We start from the raw sequence: 21,749 nt of genomic DNA on the forward strand, positions 1-21,749 counted from the left end.
GGGAGGTGAAAGGGAATGAGTCAACCTTATTTTCATTGAATTTGGCTTAAGGAGGGAATAATGTACACACTCAATTGGGTATCTTACCCCACAGGAAAGTAGGGGGTAAAGAAATAAAAGGGGACAGTGATCAAAGGGAGGGTAGATTGGGGGAGGGAGTAGTCAGAAGCAAACCCTTTTGAAAGGGGACAGGGTCAAAGGAGAAAATGGAATAAATGGGCGGTGGGATAAGATGGAGCCAAAAATAGCCTTTTTTTTTATGCCAAGAGGTTTTATTCGATGTTCCATTAAAATACACATTTATAGCATTCAAAAGGAACTGCTTTATAAAATTCTAAAGTTTATTTAGACAATAAGATAAACCCTAGTTTTACAATAAAGCCCTTAGATAAAAGTTTGATGTTAAGCACAGTTCTATTGAGAACTATTGCTAGATTCTGGATGCATAGCTTTGCTTAAGAGGAAATGCAATGAAATTATACATTCTAATGAACATGAATTTCAAAGCAGAATGTCATCTTGGTCCTAAGTAACATTGAAGGGATTTCCACTCAATGGGACAGCTCCAGTTTTTGCACAATAAAAATATGACAATTCAATTGAGAGCCGGATCACCGAGTCCCCACAGTGGGAGGTTATGTTGTCACTTGACCACAAACAGCGCAGCAACAGGACACTAAGAAATGCCTCTTATTTCAGAAACAAGGGTGAGTCTTGGGAGGCAGCCCTTTCTCCACAGTAGAGAGGCAGGCTCACTGCTGCTCCAGAGGAATTCCACAGCCCCCATCCTGAGCAGTATTTTGTGACTCACAGCTCTTACACTTCATTCTTAATATGTGGAACTGGACCATAGAGCGGGCACTGCAATCGTTGCAGAGAATTCTTTTAACATTTCTTCATAACATGTTCTGTGCAGAAGATGCCAGCATGGCAAGACATGAGCAACTACACGAGAAGTATGAATGTCCTCTGAACATATGGGGCAGTTCTGTCTGGACACATTCTCAATGCACTTGTGATGCGCTTGGAGATTCCAGGATAGGCATAGGTTACATTTCAAACAGTGAAAAAAATACCTTTTTCGGACCAACCCTACAAATGCCACACTTCTCACAATGCTACTGCTTCTTGTCTTTGTCAGAGATGGCGCATATCGCAATGATATTCTCCAAACCCAGTGCTACATTCTTCACAAGTCTTTTGAGCCTTCTGAACTCTTCCACACTCTGCACACTGCACTTCTTTCACTTTAAACAGGTCGGGAGAATGATCTTTGCTTTCGTGCCATAAGCCGCAGGTGTAAAGTTTACCACAGCGAGGAGCCTTCAGGGAGCATGCGCGCCTCTAGTGTTCGCATAACCAGTGTGCTCGGCCCTGGCTGCCTCCGCCAACGCCTACTCCTCCTCCAGCCCAGCGCCTGGTCTGAGTCCGCGGTGGAGCCGGAACTAGAGCCAGAGATAACCTGGGGCCGCTCTAGGCCACCGCCGCCTCTACGGCCCGGCCGCGCAGCCGCCCAAAAATAGTCTTTCACAATATGACAATTATGGAAATTTTTTGTGAAACTACATATATATAACCTACATTGAATTGCTTGTCTTCCCAGTGGGGCTGAGTAAGGAGGGAAGAAGGGAGAGAATCTGGAACTCAAAGTTTTAAAAACAAATGTTAAAACGTTGTTACATGCAACCAAGAAATAAGATATACAGGCAATAGTGTATAGAAATCCACCCTACAGGAAAGCAAGGGAGAGTGGGGCGGCTAGGTGGCGCAATGAGTATAATACCTTCGCTGGAGTTAGGAGGCCCTGAGTTCAAATCCGTCTACAGGCACTTAACACAAAACCTAGCTGTCTAACCTTGGGCAAGTCACTTAACCCCGATTTCCAAAAGCAAGCAAGCGAGGGAAAAGGAGAGAAGAGAAAGGATGGGAAGGGATGTAAGAGAGGGCAGACTGGGGAAAGGGGTAATCAATATGCTTGACATTTGGGTTGGGGGGTAGGGAAGAAATGGGGAGATAATTTGGAGCTCAAAACCTTTTGGAAGTGACTGTTGAAAACTAAAAATATATTTTAAAAATCTTGAAAAAAAAAGAAAAATACATGGGAGAGGAAAGCAAGTTCAAGCAATAATAGACATATAAAACAAGAGACTAGGAGACAATTCCGAAAATGAAATAGATAATCTAGACAGTTTTGTTACTATCAGCTTTGCATGAACTGATATAGACTTTCTTTTACTCTCAGAACACTGGGTATCTCTAATTTATCCTACCCCATTTGTTTCCTTACTTCTGTGATTACCCAATCAAGTTCTTATTTTTTTTTTTAGCAGGAAAAGCCATTCCTTTTCTTACTTAACTGGATTTTTATATCATTAATTTGACTATTACTGTACAAAAGATTAATCAGAATATTAAAAATGAGGAAAAAAGTAAAATTCCTGTATCCTTCATAGGAATTTTCAATTACCTAACCCAGGCTCCTCATGGGAGTTGGAGAAGGAGGAAAAAAAGCATTCATTAATCCTCTATTATATGTTTGACACTATGCCAAATCCTTTATAAATATCTCTTTTGAGTTTTACAATTATTATGTGAGGTAGACTGAGACAGAAATTAAATGAATTACCCATGATCACATAATGCATCACATAGTTAAGAAACTAGATTTGAACTTAGGTCTTCCTGATTCCAGGACCAACCCTCTATCCAATGTGCTACCTAGTTGTATCAGACTGCAAACCCTATACCACCATCCCCTTTTCTAAGCACACCAACCTCCCCCCACCCCAAAAGTTCATTTCCCAAGCCCACCCTTATAATGGGTACTGGCAAAGTCGGCCTCAAGACTTCTCTACTCATTTGTAAAACCTCACTTCAGAGCAATGCCAAAATTGTTGGTATGGTACAGAAATTTAAAGTCTTTCTGAGATGTCACTGTCCATAGTCAGACTTTATTTGACGTTCTTATCTTGTTTTGGTACCCACAAGACTTTACTCTTCCATATCCAAAGATCTTTTGAGGTCTATTCATTTATATAATTTTTTTTTTCCTTTTCACAATGGTGTGTGCTGTGGAGAAAGAAGAGATTTTCATTGGTGCCATAACTGAAATGAATCTCAAACATTTTCCCATATGATAAGAAAGATCATTCAAGTTCAAAAATACAACTTTCTAAATCTTCCCCTTCATATTCAAGTCTACCCCACTTTTTTAAGTCCCTCACACTTTCAGCTTTGTCTGTAGTCATCTGACTCCTTAGTGACATTTGGGTAGGATATAAACATGATGCTTTTAAATTCCCATGAGTATATTTAGCCACCGAGTCCATGTCAAAGCAGGCCTGCTTTTGTAATATTCTTGAACACATGCCACAAAAGGGAGACCAAACAATTAAAAGGGAAATACAACAACAATAACAAGTCTTTAGAAGAGAAGGAAGGCAGGTACAAGAAGACTTGGTTAGCTCCTGAGGTACTGATTTCTTTAGGGTCATTATTGGCATATATTCAGCTCTATGGACTTACATCTATTCCCTTGGTACCGCCAAAATTAGCTGTCATGGGAGATGTGGACTAGACATATAGCAATAGTTTGAAAGATTTATAAAGGACAGCTGCATGAAACAGTGTTCCTTTTGTGAAAGGGCTGTGCATTTTAATGTAATGAAATAGAAATGTCTTTCCATTCATGAGTATTTTAATATTCTGCAAATATGTTCCAATTTCTTGGTAATTATTTCTGTATTACTAGCCTCTCTGGTTACCTAAAGTGATACAGTAACCTAACACTAAAGTGGAACTACTTCTGTAATTCACCCTTGTAATTAATTTGTACTTATGGAATTTGTCTAACATTACACTTGGAACTTTGAGAGATCTATTCATGTTTTTTTTTTGTTTGTTTGTTTTGTTTTTGCTTTTGATATGTGTGATTCATCCAGGGTTATCAGATTCAGTCATAGGCTGAAGATATGGCCATCTTTCAGTATTTTTTAGAGATTAGGGGTGGTTGAAGCTCAGTGGATAATGAAGAGTTCTGAACTGTCACGTGGAACTAGAGAATTGAGGTGCCCAGGAGTCCCTTGTAGCTCTGTTGTAAATATGATGAACCAACATACTGTGGGACCTGGGACTGGAAAGAATGGTGAATAGAAGATGTTGAATAGGTATTTATCTGATAGTACTTAGGCTAGGGGAGCCTTTTAGCATATGGCATCATTCTTTGATTAGATTTAACTCACAGAATAGTGTCTGAGATTCTCCCCTTTAATCACTATTCAAAATAGAGGAGAGTAAATTAGATGAAGCACATTACTTTTTTTTTAAACAGGATTACTAGACTGAAAGAGGAGTAGAAAGCTATAGCCATTATGAGCTGCATTGAGAAATGCTACAACAATTATGAACAACTAACACAGTTTCCCAAGCTATCCCTGTGGATGAGATAGAGAAATACAGGTAGGATGAAAATATAATTACATGGATTAAACACCAACATGTTCATTCATCATTGTCATCCTTGTGGAACATTTTTTATTGATGTACCATTGGACTCTTTTCAGCAATATTTGGTTCAACATATTTGCCAATGTCTTGCATGAAAGCATAGATGGCTTGTTTATCAAAGTGCAAATGACATGAAACTGAGAATAGCTCATACCTCTATGAAAGAAGCAGTCTCTATAAACTTCTCCCTATAAATATCAAATGAAATTATATTTGTAAAGCTTTTAGCATAATGACAGGCGCATGGTTAGTGATTAATATATGCTTCTTCTTTTTGCTCTTTTCATCTTCATAGAAGCAATAAGATGACTCTAACAAGATGACAATTAACTGATAGACATGAACTTTTTTTGAGGGTTGTTTTTTTTTTTTTTTGCCTTTCAGTTCAGACACAGTCAACTATAAAAGTATAAGTTGGGTGAACCTATGGTTAGCAAGGCAGCTTGTGTGAAAAAGACTTGGTGGTTTTTGTTGATAATAAGCAAAATATGAATAATCAATATAACATGTTTATCATTGAATTTAAGGTCCCAAGCTAAAAGAGACCTCAGAGACCACATAGACTGACTCCCTAACTTTACCAATGAAGAATCAAGGGCAAAAAGAGTTTAGAGACTTACCCAAAGTCACACAGGTAGTATGTATCAAAAAACAATATAATATCTTAGGCATCCTTAACAGAAATGCATAATTTAAACTCAAAGAAATAATAGCCTTATTGTTTCCTAGATTAATTAGACCCACCATCATGGTATTATATTCAGTTATGTGCTATAAGAGGGATACTGACAAACCATGATATGACTACATAACTCTATATACAGAGGTAGAAAGAAATTCCAAATCATGATATACTTTACTTGAATGTAGGGACTATCATTGGAAGAGAGTGGTGAGGTCCCTAAGTCCGAACTAATTTTTCAGATGAAGAAGATAAACTTTACAGACATTGTAATTCATCCAAAATCACAAAAACAGAAAATGGCAGAGTGGGAATTGAACTCAGTTTCTAGGATGAAAAGTAAAGAATTCTAGCTGTACCATAATACTATTGTCCATACAGTTTCCTATTCTTGGAATTCAGCCTTTAATTGCCAACCTCTGCCTTTTTAAATGCTATTCATTCATTAATCACAAACTCAAAAATTATATCTCCCATGATGTCTTCCCTGATCTCCCAATATATTCAAACTCATTCCACAAACCATTGAATGGCTCAAAGGACTTGGTTTGTAGATATCTGTTGTATTTCATACATAGACAGAATTTTTTTTTTTGCATTACAAATATCTGTACAAATGTTGTTACTTATATTAGCTCATGATCCTCTTGAGGTTAGGGATGATATCTTATTTAAGATGTGTGGTTTCCCCAGGCCTAACAAAGTAATCTGTTTAATAAATGTTTGTTTGAGTTAAAATTGGATCCAGGTACCCTTAATCTCAAACCAGTTATCTTTCAGCTCTTCGACACTGGCTGCTTTAATGACTTAATTAAGAGCTAACTTCCCCACAGAATATAAAGCATTTAACTACTGTGATCTTCTCTCTTTGGACTCTGCTTTCCTTTGTATACCAGAAAGAATAATGCAACTGGAATCAGAAAACCAATGTTTGAATTCTGGATCAGATCCTTAGATCCTTCCTAGGTATGTGACTCTGTAATAGCCTCTAATCTCTCTGAGACTGTGTTGTTGTTGTTTTGTTTTTGTTTGTTTCTTTGTTTAGTTTTATTTGTACATGTAAAGTGGGAAATGACAACACTTGTATTACCAAATTTATGGGGTTATTGCAAAAAAAAAGGCTTCATAAAATATTTAGATCCATTAACATAATTATACCTATTATTTTCATGGCAATATTCTATTACCAGAGAAACTTTATTAATTAAACAGAAATCTGTTTTCTCCTATTTAGAGATATTTTTGGTCATGCATTTTTTAGAAAGTAGGAGTGACAGTAAGCAACCAGGTCAATGTGAAAAGATGCTTCTATGGTGTTACGTGATCAAGGTCTAAGAAAGAGATACAAAAAAGGTTTTAAAAGATTTTCTATATTGTGGAAATAAGAGTAATATTTATTATATTATAGCTTCAATCTGGAGACAAAACATATAAAATCAAAGAAAAGAGAAATGTTTTACCAACAAGATAGGGAAGTTATCACCAAATGGGACAGTGAAACTGGACACAGGGAACAAATAAGTATTTCCTATCCCCCTCCATGTTCAATCTGATGTTAACAACTAGATAAGTAGAAATATAAGAAGAGGGATTAGTGCTTAATAGAAGCATGGGTTTGACTTTGTATGATTGGCATGCAAACAAGAGGTTGTTTTGTTTACTTTTTACTTGGGTCAAGTCATAGGAGTTTGAAGAGAAAGAAACTAAGTAGTGTATTGTTTGGACAACCAAGACTTTGCAAGAAATGAAATGAATGGCAGAGAAAGTCTTTGCAAAGCAACATTGTTTTTTTGTTTGTTTTTAGGCATGTCCTTGGTGGAGTTAGAATCAGAATAAAGGAAATAGATGATAAAAATTGGTATTTGTTAGGATGTTCGAGATTAAGAAAAGAACTCCAGAAAATTGAAAAATATTCCAAAAATATAGAAAAATATAGCTGGATCCATGAAAAATTAAAACAAGACCAAAAAAAGTTAGCTAATAATATCTGCTACCAGGAGACTGTGGCATTCAAATTTAACTCTTAATAACTAATGTGTTTTTATGGAAAGTATTCATCATCTAGTATGAAGAATAATCTAAAATTTTAAGAGAATTATATATTTGTGTTTGTGCCTTTATTAAGAACTATAAGCAAGGAATGTATATTAGCATATCTATCAATAATTTCCATGATTGTACGACTACTATTAACTATAAGGCTCCACTTGAACACATTTTAGGTGGAGACACTTCAGTTATGAATTTTCACAATGCAGTTAAAGCACTTCAAAGGAGGGCAACAAGAATGATAAATGGCTTTGAGAACTGGGGATGTTTAGCTTGGATGAGAGAGGACTTAGAAAGTACATGATTACTGTCTTCAACTATTTGAACAGCTGTGATATGAAAGAGAGATTAGACTTGCTCTGCTAGGCTCCAGGGAATATAAAAAGGAACAATGGATGAAACTAAGCAAAGGTACAGATGATTTTAGTTTGGTGAAAGGAAGAATATCTGAACAATTACAACTATCCAAAAGTAGTGGATTCATCCTTATGAAAAATCTCAAGTCAAAGTTGGACAACCATACATCAGAGATGCTGAAGAAGTTACTGTTTTTAATGTATAGCTTGAGATATTGTTTGCTGTTTGTTCTTCATTCTCAAAAAGGATCATGACATCAGGAAGGTGATGCCATGACTTGCAAGTGAATTGGATTTAAATGAGAGAGAGCTGTACAACGTTATCAGTCTCACTCTCTCCTCCAGAGCCATCTCAGTCGAGTAGCAAGATATAGGTGGACATGACTGGAGATGGACCAAAATGAGTGGGAGAACTTGATCTTTTTAAGCTAAACATTTCCCAGGTCTCAATTTGACCAAGGAAAAGTCTGTTAAATTATTAAGGCTAAGTAAGAAATGAGGGGAATAATGACATCTCTTACTTAGTAAAAACAAACAAAAAAACAGGAATAACAACAAAAAATCTGGGAGGGGAAGAACCTCAGGGTTTCTGTTCAAAACACAATCAATTGCTATTTACACTAACTCTGAGCCTTGAGGGCCCAAACATTGACAAAGTGAGGCTTGGGCTGGGACCTATTGTAGTCCAATCAATAAGTGATTTGAGTTTAATGCAGGGCCCTTAAGAAAGAAATCTATCCTATATACCCCAAGATACCTTGTGAGGTTTTAGTTTACAATCTTCTGGCAGTGTGCCCACTGGTAAGGGTATGATACCCTATGTGGACAGAGGGAAAGGAGGGAGCTGGGGAAGTAAAGAAGAAAGGAAGGATGGAGGGAGCTGCATTGCCCAAGTGGAATGGTCAGTTGGGTCCCAGTGGGAGCAGCTACTACACCTCACAAGTTGTTTGTCCTTCATTCTCAAAGAGGACCATGACATCAGGAAGGTGATGATATGACTTGCAAGTGAATTGGGTTTAAGTGATGCAGGGCTGTGGAGTCACAAGCTTCACTCTCTCCTCAGGAGCCATTTGGGTTCAGTGTGAAGATGTAAATCAGGGCAACTGGAGATGGTCCTAGAATCAGTGGGAAGACTTGGCCTTCTTAAGTTAAGGTATTTCCCAAGTCTCAATTTGACTGAGGCAATGCTTATTCAGTGAAAAAGGCTAGGTAAGAAATGTCAAGGTTGGACATGAGTGGATGCTGAAGAAATTATTGTTGTTTTTTTTGAGGGGCAATTGAGGTTCAGTTACTTGCCCAAGGTCACATGGCTATTGCATGCTAAATGTCTGAGGCTGGATTTGAACTCAGGTCCTCCTGTGCCACCTAGCTGCCCCAAAACTAATGTTTTTAATGTATGACTTGGGGTATATAGGATGTTCAAGGAGGACTAGCACCTCTGGTGTGTGTCTAGTCTTTTTAGGGCTACTCATCTACCTTTGGTGTCTACCAGGCCCTCAATTCTCACCTTTGGTTCCAAGAAGCTGTAACACACAGTGGCCACACTGTTTTAAATCCTCTTGGCAGATGGGCTGAACCAGGTTGAGGGTAGCCAATAGGCCTCAAACCTGTTGGTGGGTTAGGGAGATGTCTACCCCAAGTTTGTGAATGCTTCCGGTGGTGGAATGGGTAGAAAAGAACAATTTGTTTCAAAGGCCATGAAGGCAGCTGAAGCATGTGCTGTTAGAAAGCTTAGATCTTGATCAGATATGAATGACACCAAAGTCATCTACTACATCCCAGGTCATGTCCAGTGGCCTTTATTTTAATCTTGAAACTAGATTTTACTTATTCTGGAAAGGAAAGGGAGATTGAGGATTTCATACAACTCTGCCTCTTAAAGTCAATTCACCCAGGAGTCAATACATCACCCTGTGATATCATTGGTCCTCTTTGATAATGAAGGATGAACAAAAATAACAGGGAAAGCTAAATAGCCTTTCTTATTGGACTTTTGAATTCTGACATTCTTAGATTCTATGATTTTGTTCCAGTCTCACCCATGACCATGGTATTCAAGAGATGGAGTCTAACTTAAATTCTTAGCCCCCATGTCCACTGAATCTCTTCTGAGAAAGATAGAATAGGTCACATGATATCATAATAAGAGGCATTTATTTAAAGTAGAATGCAAGGTAAAATATTAATTAAACTGAACAACAAGAATACTAAATTTCCATTTCCTAATGTTCTGATCCCCTCAAATATGGCTTTTCATGAATATAGGACTGAGTTCCTGATGAACAATTCTAGGCTTCTACTCCCTCTACACATATTACTAATGGCTAACTGTTAGACTAGTTCCTGAAACAATTGTCTTCTGGGTAGTCAGGGTTTCAGCATGGTACTATAGACTTAAGGAAACTTGTGGCATGGTGTCAGAATTGGAACCAGGGAGAAATATAGAAAGCATTGTACAAGATGGGAAGAGTAGATAAAAGTTGCCATTTCTCCTTTTCCAGCTCTGTTGGCCAGAGTAAAGCCTGTATATCTCTCAATGGCAAAACCTATCCAACTTTTAAACTAGTCATGGTGAAGACTGCTGAGCTTCACACTGACTTTTAGTGATCATAATTCCTAAACAAAAAATAAAGCAGATACAGTCCTCCTAGCATGAATTCAATTTTTTATCAATCATGAAGGATCTGGAGACAAAGAATTTGTGTCTGCATCTTACCTTGGCTTTTTACTCTCTGTATAACTGTCAGCAAGATAATTTGCCTCCCTAGACTTGACTTTCCTTATCCAAAAATGAGGGCATTGGATTAGATTATATCTAAGGTTCTTTTATAACCAAAATACAAGATTCTATGGTTTTTCTTTTTTTTTTTTAATGTATCATCCAGTTGGCAATATGACAAAATACTGTTGTTCAGTGTTTACATTTAGGTAGAAGGAATGAAACACTAGAAAATTTCAGGTAATTTCTGGAGCTCCTAAACTTATCTATAAAAGCTCAAAAACTTGAGACTTTTGTCAAAGCAATAGGGAGCTAGCTTTGTAGGTCTACTGCAGCAACTTGATCCTTTATACTCCAGGTCTTAAATATTATGAAATTTTTATTAAAAGCATAAAAATTGTAATGTTGGGTGAGATCTATGACTCAGCTCAGTTCACTCACTGGCTTCACTGATAACCAAATTGATGCTTTTTTCTAAAATAGCAATTTTCAAAGATGTCAGTCTTGAAAGGCTATGAAAGTCCTATAGCTCCTATCACAGTACCTAGAATGAATTCAATAAGAATTTGGGGAATGAATATCCCCCTTCCCCTTCCTCCCAATAGCAGATATTTCCTCTAATAATACATTATTGACATACATCATCCAGGAAATCACCCAATTTTTGAGGGGTCCTCACAACCTCTTAAAGTAACAAATTTCAAAAACTTTCTACTTACTGTAATGTACATTAATTTTATTTGTCCTAAATATGCTCCTTTCAAAGTACTAAATATCCTTTAGGTACCATTCTTAGATTTGGTTAACTCTAGTCCACATACTTTGTATCCAGAGCTTTTTTTCAGTATTTTATTCACTGACTACATTCCATCAAATCTTGTTTTATTCCACTGAAGAATCCCACTCCTGAAACTTGAACTTCTACCAGTCTATTGAGAGCCAATTTCATTTGAAAATAATTGTGACCATCTCAGCTGAGACTTGATCTGGGAGACTCTGAATTGAAAAAATGTGCCTGACCTTGCAGCTGCCATGGTTACAAACACTTAAGCTCTGCAGCAGCTTTGACCACTCCCATTTTTGGTTGGGGTAGAGTGGGGTGATCATGGAAAGCAGTTATAATAAGAATACTTTCCTGTATTCTAAGAGGTTAAAGAGATATTCACAATCAGCATATGTGACCAGCAGCTCATGGCTTTATTTCCTTAACTCACTCTCAGCTTCCTTCTATACTTCCACATTATAGATATTTTAAATGCAGAGATACTTACTTAACTTTGCCAATGATTCTACATAACCAAAGAGATGAAACTTACTAATAGAATGCTAATGAAGCCTAAATTGTAGTTACCATTTATTATTCTTTAAGAGTGTCTTCTTATGGGGTGACTAGGTGGCTAGGTGGCACAGTGCAGCCCTGGAGTCAGAAGGACCTGAGTTCAAATTTGGCCTCAGACACTTAACACAAAAACTAGCTGTGTGATGTTGGGCAAGTCACTTAACCTCAATTGCTCTGCCTTCCTCCCTCCAAAAAGCAAAAAATAAAAAGTGTCTACTTATATCTGTGTCTGTGGTAGGTAGGATGTTTCTGTGCTAGAGTACATTATGAAGTGAATGTGGAATGAAAGAGGAAGGTATATTTGAGAGTTGTTAATTTTTTTTTTGCCGTATTTATGTTAATCTTCTCCTTCATTTAGGTAGCAAATCAACCATTTTAATGCAATGGGATATGGAAACCCATAAAGAACTTTCTTTAAAAACAGAAGTTTATTTATTTATTTTTTCATTATTCTTGTATAAGCATGTCCCTTGTATAAGTCAATTTCCCTATCCTTGCACCTACTGGTATAAAGTAGATGAATTATATCTTCTTAAAGTTGGCACTTCTTTAGAGATAAAGGTCACAATTTACTCAATAGACAAGAAAATTTTTCCTTCCTTGAAATTTGGTTCTTAAACTTGGTGACCATGAAAAGTTGTGATTTATATTGCTAAGGTAGAATGGTTTGTGCTGTATCTGAATTTGAACAGTATATACCAGAACTAATCCAAAAAGTAAGTTACAAACCTTGAAGCCAGCTTGAAAATAGTTAGCAGTGGGGGAAATGTTTTCCTGCGGAGGAAATTCTTCTGTAGCTCCTAAGGTGGGAAATTAAAAAAAATAAAAAATGAAAACAAAACATTGGCATCTAGTTTACTTATAAGTGACATTATTAGGTGGAGTTTCAGACTGAATAAAAGGGGAAATATTAAAAAAAAATCAAACTTGTTTCTAAATTAAAAACTTCCTACTTCTATTTATTTAATCAATTAATTAGTAGTACCAGAATTTGCCTTTCATTTAAGATAATCAGAAATGCCAAGAGTAAAGGCAAGTGATACTTTTAGAATAAACCCTGGATGCTTTGTCCCAGAAAAATTTCTACTCCAGACCATCAAAAAAGAGATGGGTGAAATCCATTCTAAGTTTTGGCAATACTTAGTGACCCAGGAGTAAAAAGGTGTTATTTTTACATACATACAATTATTTACCTATAGGGATGATAGTCTGCATTCAGTCCTCTCATCACAATTTCAATGACATTAGGTTTCTTGACATTTTCTTTGATAACAAGTTGGTGACTTGGCAGATATGATGGAAAAAAATGATATTCAAAGACAAGAAATTCATGAACTATAAAATATTTGCCCATGCATGTTAGAGGAGAAGTCATACTTTTTAAATATCCCTTTTCTTAAATTGGATGAATGCTTTTTTTCTAAGACAGAGCATGCTTTTCAGTTTGACTGTTTTTCTATGAGAAAGAATGAAAATCCCAAACTCAAACTTTATTTCTAGTCATACATAAAGATGAAAGGGTATATAATTTTAATGTGTCATTTTAATGTTGCAATGTGTCCGAGGATTTTATACAAATTTCTCTAATAAATGCTTTATCAATAAATACATTGTTTTCATAGAAAGTTAGTACTATATCATCATTATTGCATATCTGAGCTATCATATCACAAAATAGGAATTATGAAAAAGTGGTGTAAAGGATATTATTTTTAAAAAGCAGATTGTTGTTCACATTGCAAGAAAGAGGAATAACCAATAAATGGACATGGATTCAATTGTTCTATCAAATTTAGCAGAACTTAAGGAAGTTCCTTAAAATATTATGTGGATTTCAAAGGCAAGAATCATACAAAATAAATGAGCATGAATGGGTTCTCTGGATTGTTAACTGAATATTGAAAAATTCAGATTCTTTTTATTAGGATTTTAATATAACTTTTATGTTGACATTTTGTTTTAATTTTCACATTTTATTTCATTTGAAATAATAAGATAGGAATATAAAGGTTAAAAAATTATCTTGGTGATGATCATCTACTTCAGTTTTTTTTTTCCTGGACTCCAAAACTCTGACGCAGACATCAAGCATTTGGTTAGAGGCAAAGTCAGTGCTCTTTTGTTAACTTATTTTTATTTCATTCTTAGACTTATTTTACTTAGGGGAATCAGGGTGTAGGAGGTAACAAAGGAAAGAAAAAACACATTATAGAATTATCATCTATTAGGGATCTATTCAGATACATGTCCTCATTTTGAAGGCATAGATATGAAGATTGAGAAAACCCATTCAACTCAAAAATAGCAGGACCAGTTTTTGAACCCATGTTTCCTACTAAATCCAGGACTCTTTCCATGACAACATGTTGCTTGCATCACAGTCTAAATTTTTCTTTTATGAACACCTAGAAAAGGATATGTATGTATGCATACTGCATATGTTGTCAGCCCTTTAACCATGACAGTGATAACAGATTTTCCAGAACTAATGAGACAATATCAATAATTTCTATGCAAAATCTCCCATGGAGTCAAGTAGAAAATTTAGCAATTACATCTCCCCAGGTTACTTTTGAACTCTAAAATTATGATTTTTTTGACAGGTAAATAACCACTTTCCCTTAATTAGACTAGATTATGGAATTTGTAAGTGTTATTGAAAACAGCAATGGAGTGGAATGCTGTCTTTCATTAAGAGCAGCACCATGTTAATGCCTTGTGCTGTCTAGTTACCATGATAAATAGGTTGTGGTACATGCACACTTTAATTATTAACACTGGATTCTGCTGAAATTGAAGCATTGCTCTTGGTAAGAGCTATTAATGCTGAAATGACCCATTTAATAGTGACCTGTGGTATCAAAGTATGGATTTAAATTGGTAATTAATAAAAGTCCATTTCTGAAAATGCTAACACAGGAGTTCAATAAAAATGCTAACTAGGTCTCAAATACCACAGACAGTTTATTGACATTTTAATATGTATTACTTATGCTAAACACTTTCTAGGTTTAGAACCCTGTGGCTGAGAGGATAACAATGAGTATGTTACTTATCTAGGAGCTAAGAGATCAGTGGGTAAACTTAGTGAACAGCATTCATTTTTGTGGCTTAATCTTGCTTATAAAGGAGAAACACAGCACGATTTCTTTTTGAAACTGCATTACACCAGTAAAAAAGGGGAGAAATCCTTATCACAGCCTGCAGAAGACAAACACTATGAAAATGAGAAAAAATGAGAAAAGATGCAATGTCGGCCAATGTAGTGATCCTGCTTTCCAATGTTGTTATAGAGGAAGAGAGATTTGGGAATGAGGGTAGGTTGGAAGGGGAGGGTGACTATTCTCTCTAAATATAATGCTGTGCAAACACTCCTAAAACAGACTGCTGTACCAAAACCACATCTCTACCTCCTTTGGGAGGTAGAGAAACAGACTCAGTAATCAATCACATAAACACTTAAGCTGTAAAATGACATTTTAACCATTTTTTTCGAAAATACAGAACTAATCAGGCATTATGACATTGAAATAGTTGTCAAAACAAAATCTTACACTCTGAGCATACCCAGTCCTTCTCCTAACCCTGCCAAATTCTTTGGCTTTATTTTTGGGGGGAGGGAGGGTAGATTTAGTAAGTAGCTTATATAACAGAAATATAATTGATATTTGCTAGCAAATGTATCAGAGGATTCTCTCTATGCCTCATTCCCAACCCCTTATCCCTGGAGATTTATTTCAGCAATTAGATTTTACTTAAACTGATATTAAAAGTTAGTTTGCTCTCTGAACACATACTGAAGGGCACATATTGGTAAACTATATGTATTTTTAGCATCTGAGGGAAACCACGGAAGGATTAATAAATTGCTGGAGATAATTTATAAAATGTATTATCCATATGTGGATAATTAAGAGTTGACTAGTATGGATAAAGATATGCCATGCTCATCGGTGCTCCAGGATAATCATTTAGGATTTAAAGTTTAAAGTATATTTTCAATATAATTATAATTATACTTAGGATTCAACTTTAAGCATCTTGCTATCAGTATGTAATTTGGTGCCTAAATTAGGGGTTATGATAGTATTGCTATGCAGTTACTGATCTCCAATTGCATGGTGGGAACAAAATCCAATTACTAAGAAGTTAAAAACATATTTCAAGAAGCTTCTTGTAAACACTGAAATTTTCCAAGTAATATGTGATTGTGTATATTATCAGAAAGCGTGTTACAGAAGTGATACTGTGAATATTTTTCAGAAATTGGGTTTTTGTGCTAACTTTAAACAACAGAAAAAGCATTCAATATATTCTTGGTTATAGACTGGGTTATTACAAGATATCCTAACTATGGATTTGGGGAATTATTTTTATTTTATTTCCATAACTCTTGACTGAGAGTTCTTGGCTTCCTATTTCAGTATTACCTGAAAAAAACATTTCATGACTGAGATAAAAATAAAAAACAAAATGTAGACTTTAACAAATAGTACAGTTTAGTGAAATTACAATTTATCAGTTTAACAAGGATTTATAGTATATTGTATAAACTTGTATCAGATCATTAGGTTGAACTGCAAAGGAAGTGGAAGTGTTGAACCTTGACCTTAAGGTGCTTACAGACTTTGCTGAAGTTGAAAGGGGTGGGGCAAGAAATGCTTGTACAAACCAAGAGAAGGCTTAAGGAATATTCTATAAAGATGGGCTGATAGGGAGGTGGAGTCAAGATGGCAGACTAGAAACAGGAATTTCACATTGCTTTAGCTTCCACCTCCTCTAGTACATGTAAAAAATGACTCTAAACAGTCATTTTGAGCTACAGAATCTATAAAGTGACAGAGAGAAAAAAAATCTCCTGCTGAAGGAAGCCTGAGAGGCCAGAAGGAAGGCTCCATCACAGTACACTGGGAGCAGAGTGCAGTCCAGACTGAGCCTAGGTTTTAGCCCCAGGGTGGCCTGCAACCACTGGAGTGGACTACATAAGAGTAAATAACCAGCAGCTGTAGCTGTTTCAAGACTTCTCAATCCACAAATGACAAAGTAAAAGGTCAGTGTGGAACATTTTTGGGAACAGGGGGAGTGCAGTCCTACTGCTGTCCCCTGAGAGAGAAGTGGAGGAGGTGTGGTGGCTGTACCAACTGCTTTGTGGCTTCTTCTGGTGCTCCTGGCCTGCAGCTTGTAGGGGAACCAAGCAACCAGAGGGTAATCACTTTTGTTTTGACTTGCTTGGATCTGGATCATGGTCTTGGATGGTGGTCCTAGGGTGTGTGACCAGTGAGCCAGAGTGTGTGGTGGCTGTAGAGAGGGCACCCATCTAATAGCTCTGGCAGCTGCAAATACCCCAGTGATCTGGGACATAGCTCTCTCCATTCTAGAAGCAGAGTTCTACCATGGCAAAAAGCTCAAAAATCAAGTAATTGGCTGCCAATATGAACAAGCAACAGACGCACAAACAGACCACAGAATCCTTTTGGGGGACAAAATGTATCAAAGCATGGAGCAGGAGGAAGACAGTAAAGTCAGAACTCCTGTAACAAAAGCCTCCAAGAAAAATATAAACTGGTTACAGATCATGGAGGAGCTCAAGAAGGATTTTGAAAATCAAGTAGGAGAAGTAGAGGAAAAATTGGGTAGCGAAATGAGAATGATGCAAGAAAATAATGAAAAGTCAGTCAACAGCTTGCTAAAGGAGACCCAAAAAAGTACTGAAGAAAATAACACCTTAAAAAAGAGACTAACTCAAATGGCAAAAGAGGCCCAAAAAGCCAATGAGGAGAAGAATGTTTTAAAAAGTCATATTTGCCAGATGGAAAAGGAATTTCAAAAAAGTCTATGAAGAGAACTTTAAAATTAGATTGGAGCAATTGGAAGCTAATGATGTTATGAGAAATCAAGATACTATAAAACAGATCCAAACAAATGAAAAAATAGAAGCAATGTGAAATGTCCCTTTGGAAATACTACTGACCTGGAAAAAAATACAGGAGAGATAATTTAAAAATTATTGGTCTCCCTGAAAGCCATGATAAAAAAAAGATTCTAGACACAATCTTGCAAAAAATTATGAAACAAAATTGCTCTGATATTCTAGAACCAGAGGGCAAAATAGAAATGGAAAGAATTCACCTATCACCTATTGAAAAAGATGACAAAAAGACAACTCCTAGAAATATTATAGCCAAATTCCAGAGTTCCCAGGTCAAGGAGAAAATACTGCAAGCAGTCAGGAAGAAACAATTTGAGTACTGGGGAAACACAATCAGGCTAATAGAAGACCTAGGAGCTTTTACATTAAGGGATCAAAGGAATATGATATTCCAGAGGTCAAAGGAGTTAAGACTAAAACCAAGAATCACCTTTGCAGCAAAACTGAGTATAATGCTACAGGGAAAAATATGGTCATTCAATGAAATAGAAGACTTTCAATTATTCTTGATGAAAAAACCTGAGCTGAACAGAAATGTGACTTTCAGATACAAAAAGTAAGAGAAGCATGAAAAGGTAAACAGGAAAAAGAAATCATAAGGAACCCATTAAAGTTGAACTATTTATATTCCTACATGTAAAAAGGATTATTGTAACTCATAAGACTTTTCTTAGTATGAAGATAGCTGAAGGGAATATATATGTATGTGTGTGTGTATATACACACATATATGTATATATAGGAGGATGCATGTGTATATAAATATATATATATATATATAAGTGTGGGCATTTGTATGTTCATGTATATATAGACAGAGGGCACAGGATGACTTGAAGATTAAGGAATGATAGCTAAAAAATAAAATTAAGAGAAAGAAATTTCTTGCAAGAAGAAGAAAGGGAGTGATAGATTAGGGTAAATTATCTTTTATAAAAGAGGCAAGGGAAAAATGTTACAATGGAGGGGAAGAGCAGGAAGGTGAAAGGGAATGGGACAAACTGATTCCCATCAAATTTAGACTAAGGAAGGAATAACATACACACTCAAATGGCTATCTTACCCTACAGGATAATAGGCAGGTTGGGGATAAAGGGGGGGTAGATAGAAGGGAGGGCAGATTGGGGAAGAGGGTAGTTAGAAGCAAACATTTTTGAAAAGGGAAAGGGTCAAAGGAGAAAATAGAATAAGTGGGGGGGTGGGAGAGGATGGAAGGGAAATATTGTTAGTCTTTCACAATATAACTACTATTAGTAACTACACAGGTAAAATCTATATTGAATTGCTTATCTTCCCAGTGGGATTGGGTGAGGAGGGAAGAAGGTAAAAAAAAAAAAGATCTGGAACTCAAACTTTTAAAAACAAATGTTTAAAAAAAATCTTTTTTTACATGCAACTAGGAAATAAGATATACAGGTAGTGGGGTATAGAAACCCATCTTGACCCTTTTAAGGTAAGATCTTTTCAAGTTCTCCCCTTGAGTGAGGCAATACCCATTCAGTGAAAAGGCCTCTGTAAGAAGTGAGTCAAGGTTACAACAAATGTCTCTGATAAAGGCCTCATTTCTAAAATATATAATGAACTGAGTCAAATTTATAAGAATACAAATCATTCCCCAGTTGATAAACTTTCAAATGATATGAACAGGCAGTTTTGAGAAGAAATTAAAACTATCTACAATCATATGGAAAATGCTCTATATCACTTTTGATTAGAGAAATGCAAATCAAAACAATTCTGAGGTACCCCATCACACCTATCAGATTTGCTAACATGACAAAATAGGAAAATGATAAATGTTGGAGAAGATATGGGAGCACTAATTCATTGTTGGTGGAGTTGTGAATTGATTAAACCATTCTGGAGAGCAATTTGGAACTATGGCCAAAGGGCTATAAAATTGTGCCTATCCTTTGACATAGCAATACCACTTCTAGGGTTATATCCCAGAGATCATGCAAATGGGAAAAGAACTAACATGTCCAAAAATATTTATAGTAGCTCTTTTTATGGTGGCCAAGAACTGGAAATTGAGGGGATGCCCATGAATTGGGGAATGGCTAAACAAGTTGTGGTATATCAAAGTAATGGAATAGTATTGTGATATAAGAAATGATGAACAGGCAGACTTCAGAAAAACCAGGAAAGACTTAGATGAACTGATGCTGAATGAAGTGAACAGAACTAGGAGAACATTGTACACAGTAACAGCCACATTGTGCAGTGACTGACTTTGATATATATATTTATCAGATTGCATGCTGTCTTGGGAATAGGGGAGGGGAGGGAGGAGAAGAAAATTTAAAACTTGTGGAAGGGAATGTTGAAAACTAAAAATCAATAAACTTTTAAAAAAAGAATTAAATCAAGGGATATACCCTTTAACAAAAAATTCAGACTTGGAGTAGAAAATCCTTTGTGTTGTTATTCAAAAGAAAAAGAGTTACTATTTACACTCACTTTGAGCCAGAAGGGCCAAAAAAAAAAATCATCAAATGGTGGTTAGGCTCGGATATATTGTTATCCAATCCATGAGATCCAGAGTGAATGGGTTTAAGCTTGGTCTTTGAGAAAGAAATCCAGCCAGGAAACCCCAACAGAGGATGGGAGGGGAGGAGAGGGAAGGGAAGGGAAGGAAAGAGGGAAATTGCAACATCTTTACAACTATGGAGACAGTTTTCAAAGCCTAAACATTTGCCATTGTGAATCTAACCAGTTGAGAAATCTTCCCAAATTGAGTTAGTCTGCTTCTAAGACAACAAACACATATTTTATTTCTTTGCTCATAATCTAAATTTTTGGACAAAATGAAAGTTGATCTATATAAAAACATACATATCAACATAATTATAGAAGCATTTTTTTTCTTTTGTGTTATCAAAGACCTGGAAGTATATGGGCATTGACTGGAAAATGGCTAAAAGCACTGTGGTAATCTGTAAGAAACAATGAATATGATGAGTACAAAGAATGGGAAGGCATATGAAGTATTTGTTTTTCATTATTTTCACTATATAAAGCACCGCTCTCTAGGAAGGAGTAGAAAACTATAGGGAAATGTAGGTGATATAAAAACAAAAGGAATCATTTTTTTTCAAAAGCCTATTGGATTCATTTAAAACAATAAAAACAACAATATATCATGAATTTCCTCTTACATTTTTAAGTTCTTACTTATACTGGAAGAATAGATGGCAAATATTTCACAATAATTTGTTGTTAGAGAATTATATAAAACTTTGAAAAATGTAGGAGGCCTTGAGCCTATCTTTACTATTAGTGTGGCTAAATAATCAGAAGTCGTGATTCTTACATTTTAAGTGTTCTTTCCTGTGTACTGTAGAAGTTGAGGCATGGAGTTCAGTTGAGGTTGATTTGTCATTATAGCCACTCACACTTTTCCCACAATTTTCAGCTAATCTATTAAGATTGTTATTTACAGAGAGTTTTCTTTCCATCTTAATATCTGACTACAGTTTTATGGTGTTTTCTCTTTTGTTTTTTAAGTGCCCAAATCCAACTCCTTTGGGCAAATAATGGCATAGATTTCTGTTGTTGTTGTTTATGAAAGAAAAAATATTCTTGGAACTCATAAAAATATATTCCTTTTGTTTGAGAAAAAAAAGCATACAAGAAAATGTGAGAAGCATACTCATGCTAGAAGGAACAATACTTGTTTCACTCTGAGGCTAGCATTTTTATTTGGGGTTCACTCATGAGGAAAATGTTCATGTAATATAGCTAGATGAGACTCTGGGTAGCCATTAAGGAGCTCTCCAACTCTGAAAATCCAGATGTTGGTGCTTCTCTCTCTAATGAGTATGTATGAATGTTAAGAGTCAGATCTGTGAGTTGATCTGTGATATATGTATTATTTGGTCAGATGGTTAGAAACCCTGTCTATTGTCCTTTATGCTATTATTTTTGCTCATAATTTCTGTTTGTATTTGCTCTGAAGTTTAGGATGCTGATTTTTTTTTCCCCTGAACTAAGTAAATGATACATATGTTTGATTAAAGTAAGATTGTTGTTTGAGTTGCTTTCCTTTAGAAAAGCAGATCAGAGAACCTATGTTAGCAGCCCTCCTGTCTGCCGATGTTATTGATCTTAGAACCCCATAGCAGCTGCAAGTAATGTTGTTACAGCATGTCATATATGTCCTTCATATA

At 35.9% G+C, this 21,749-nt stretch overlaps 1 pseudogene; it reads right to left on the bottom strand.

The window, feature by feature from the left end:
- Positions 1-401: 401 nt before the first annotated feature.
- The window catches only part of LOC138145182 (RING finger and CHY zinc finger domain-containing protein 1 pseudogene), a 30,984-nt pseudogene continuing 9,636 nt past the window's right edge, over positions 402-21,749 (bottom strand).

The sequence above is a fragment of the Petaurus breviceps genome, unplaced genomic scaffold, assembly GCF_028583685.1.
Source record: "Petaurus breviceps papuanus isolate PSGF00001 unplaced genomic scaffold, PetGlider_PUasm1.0 90730, whole genome shotgun sequence".
Classification (NCBI taxonomy): Eukaryota; Metazoa; Chordata; class Mammalia; order Diprotodontia; family Petauridae; genus Petaurus; species Petaurus breviceps.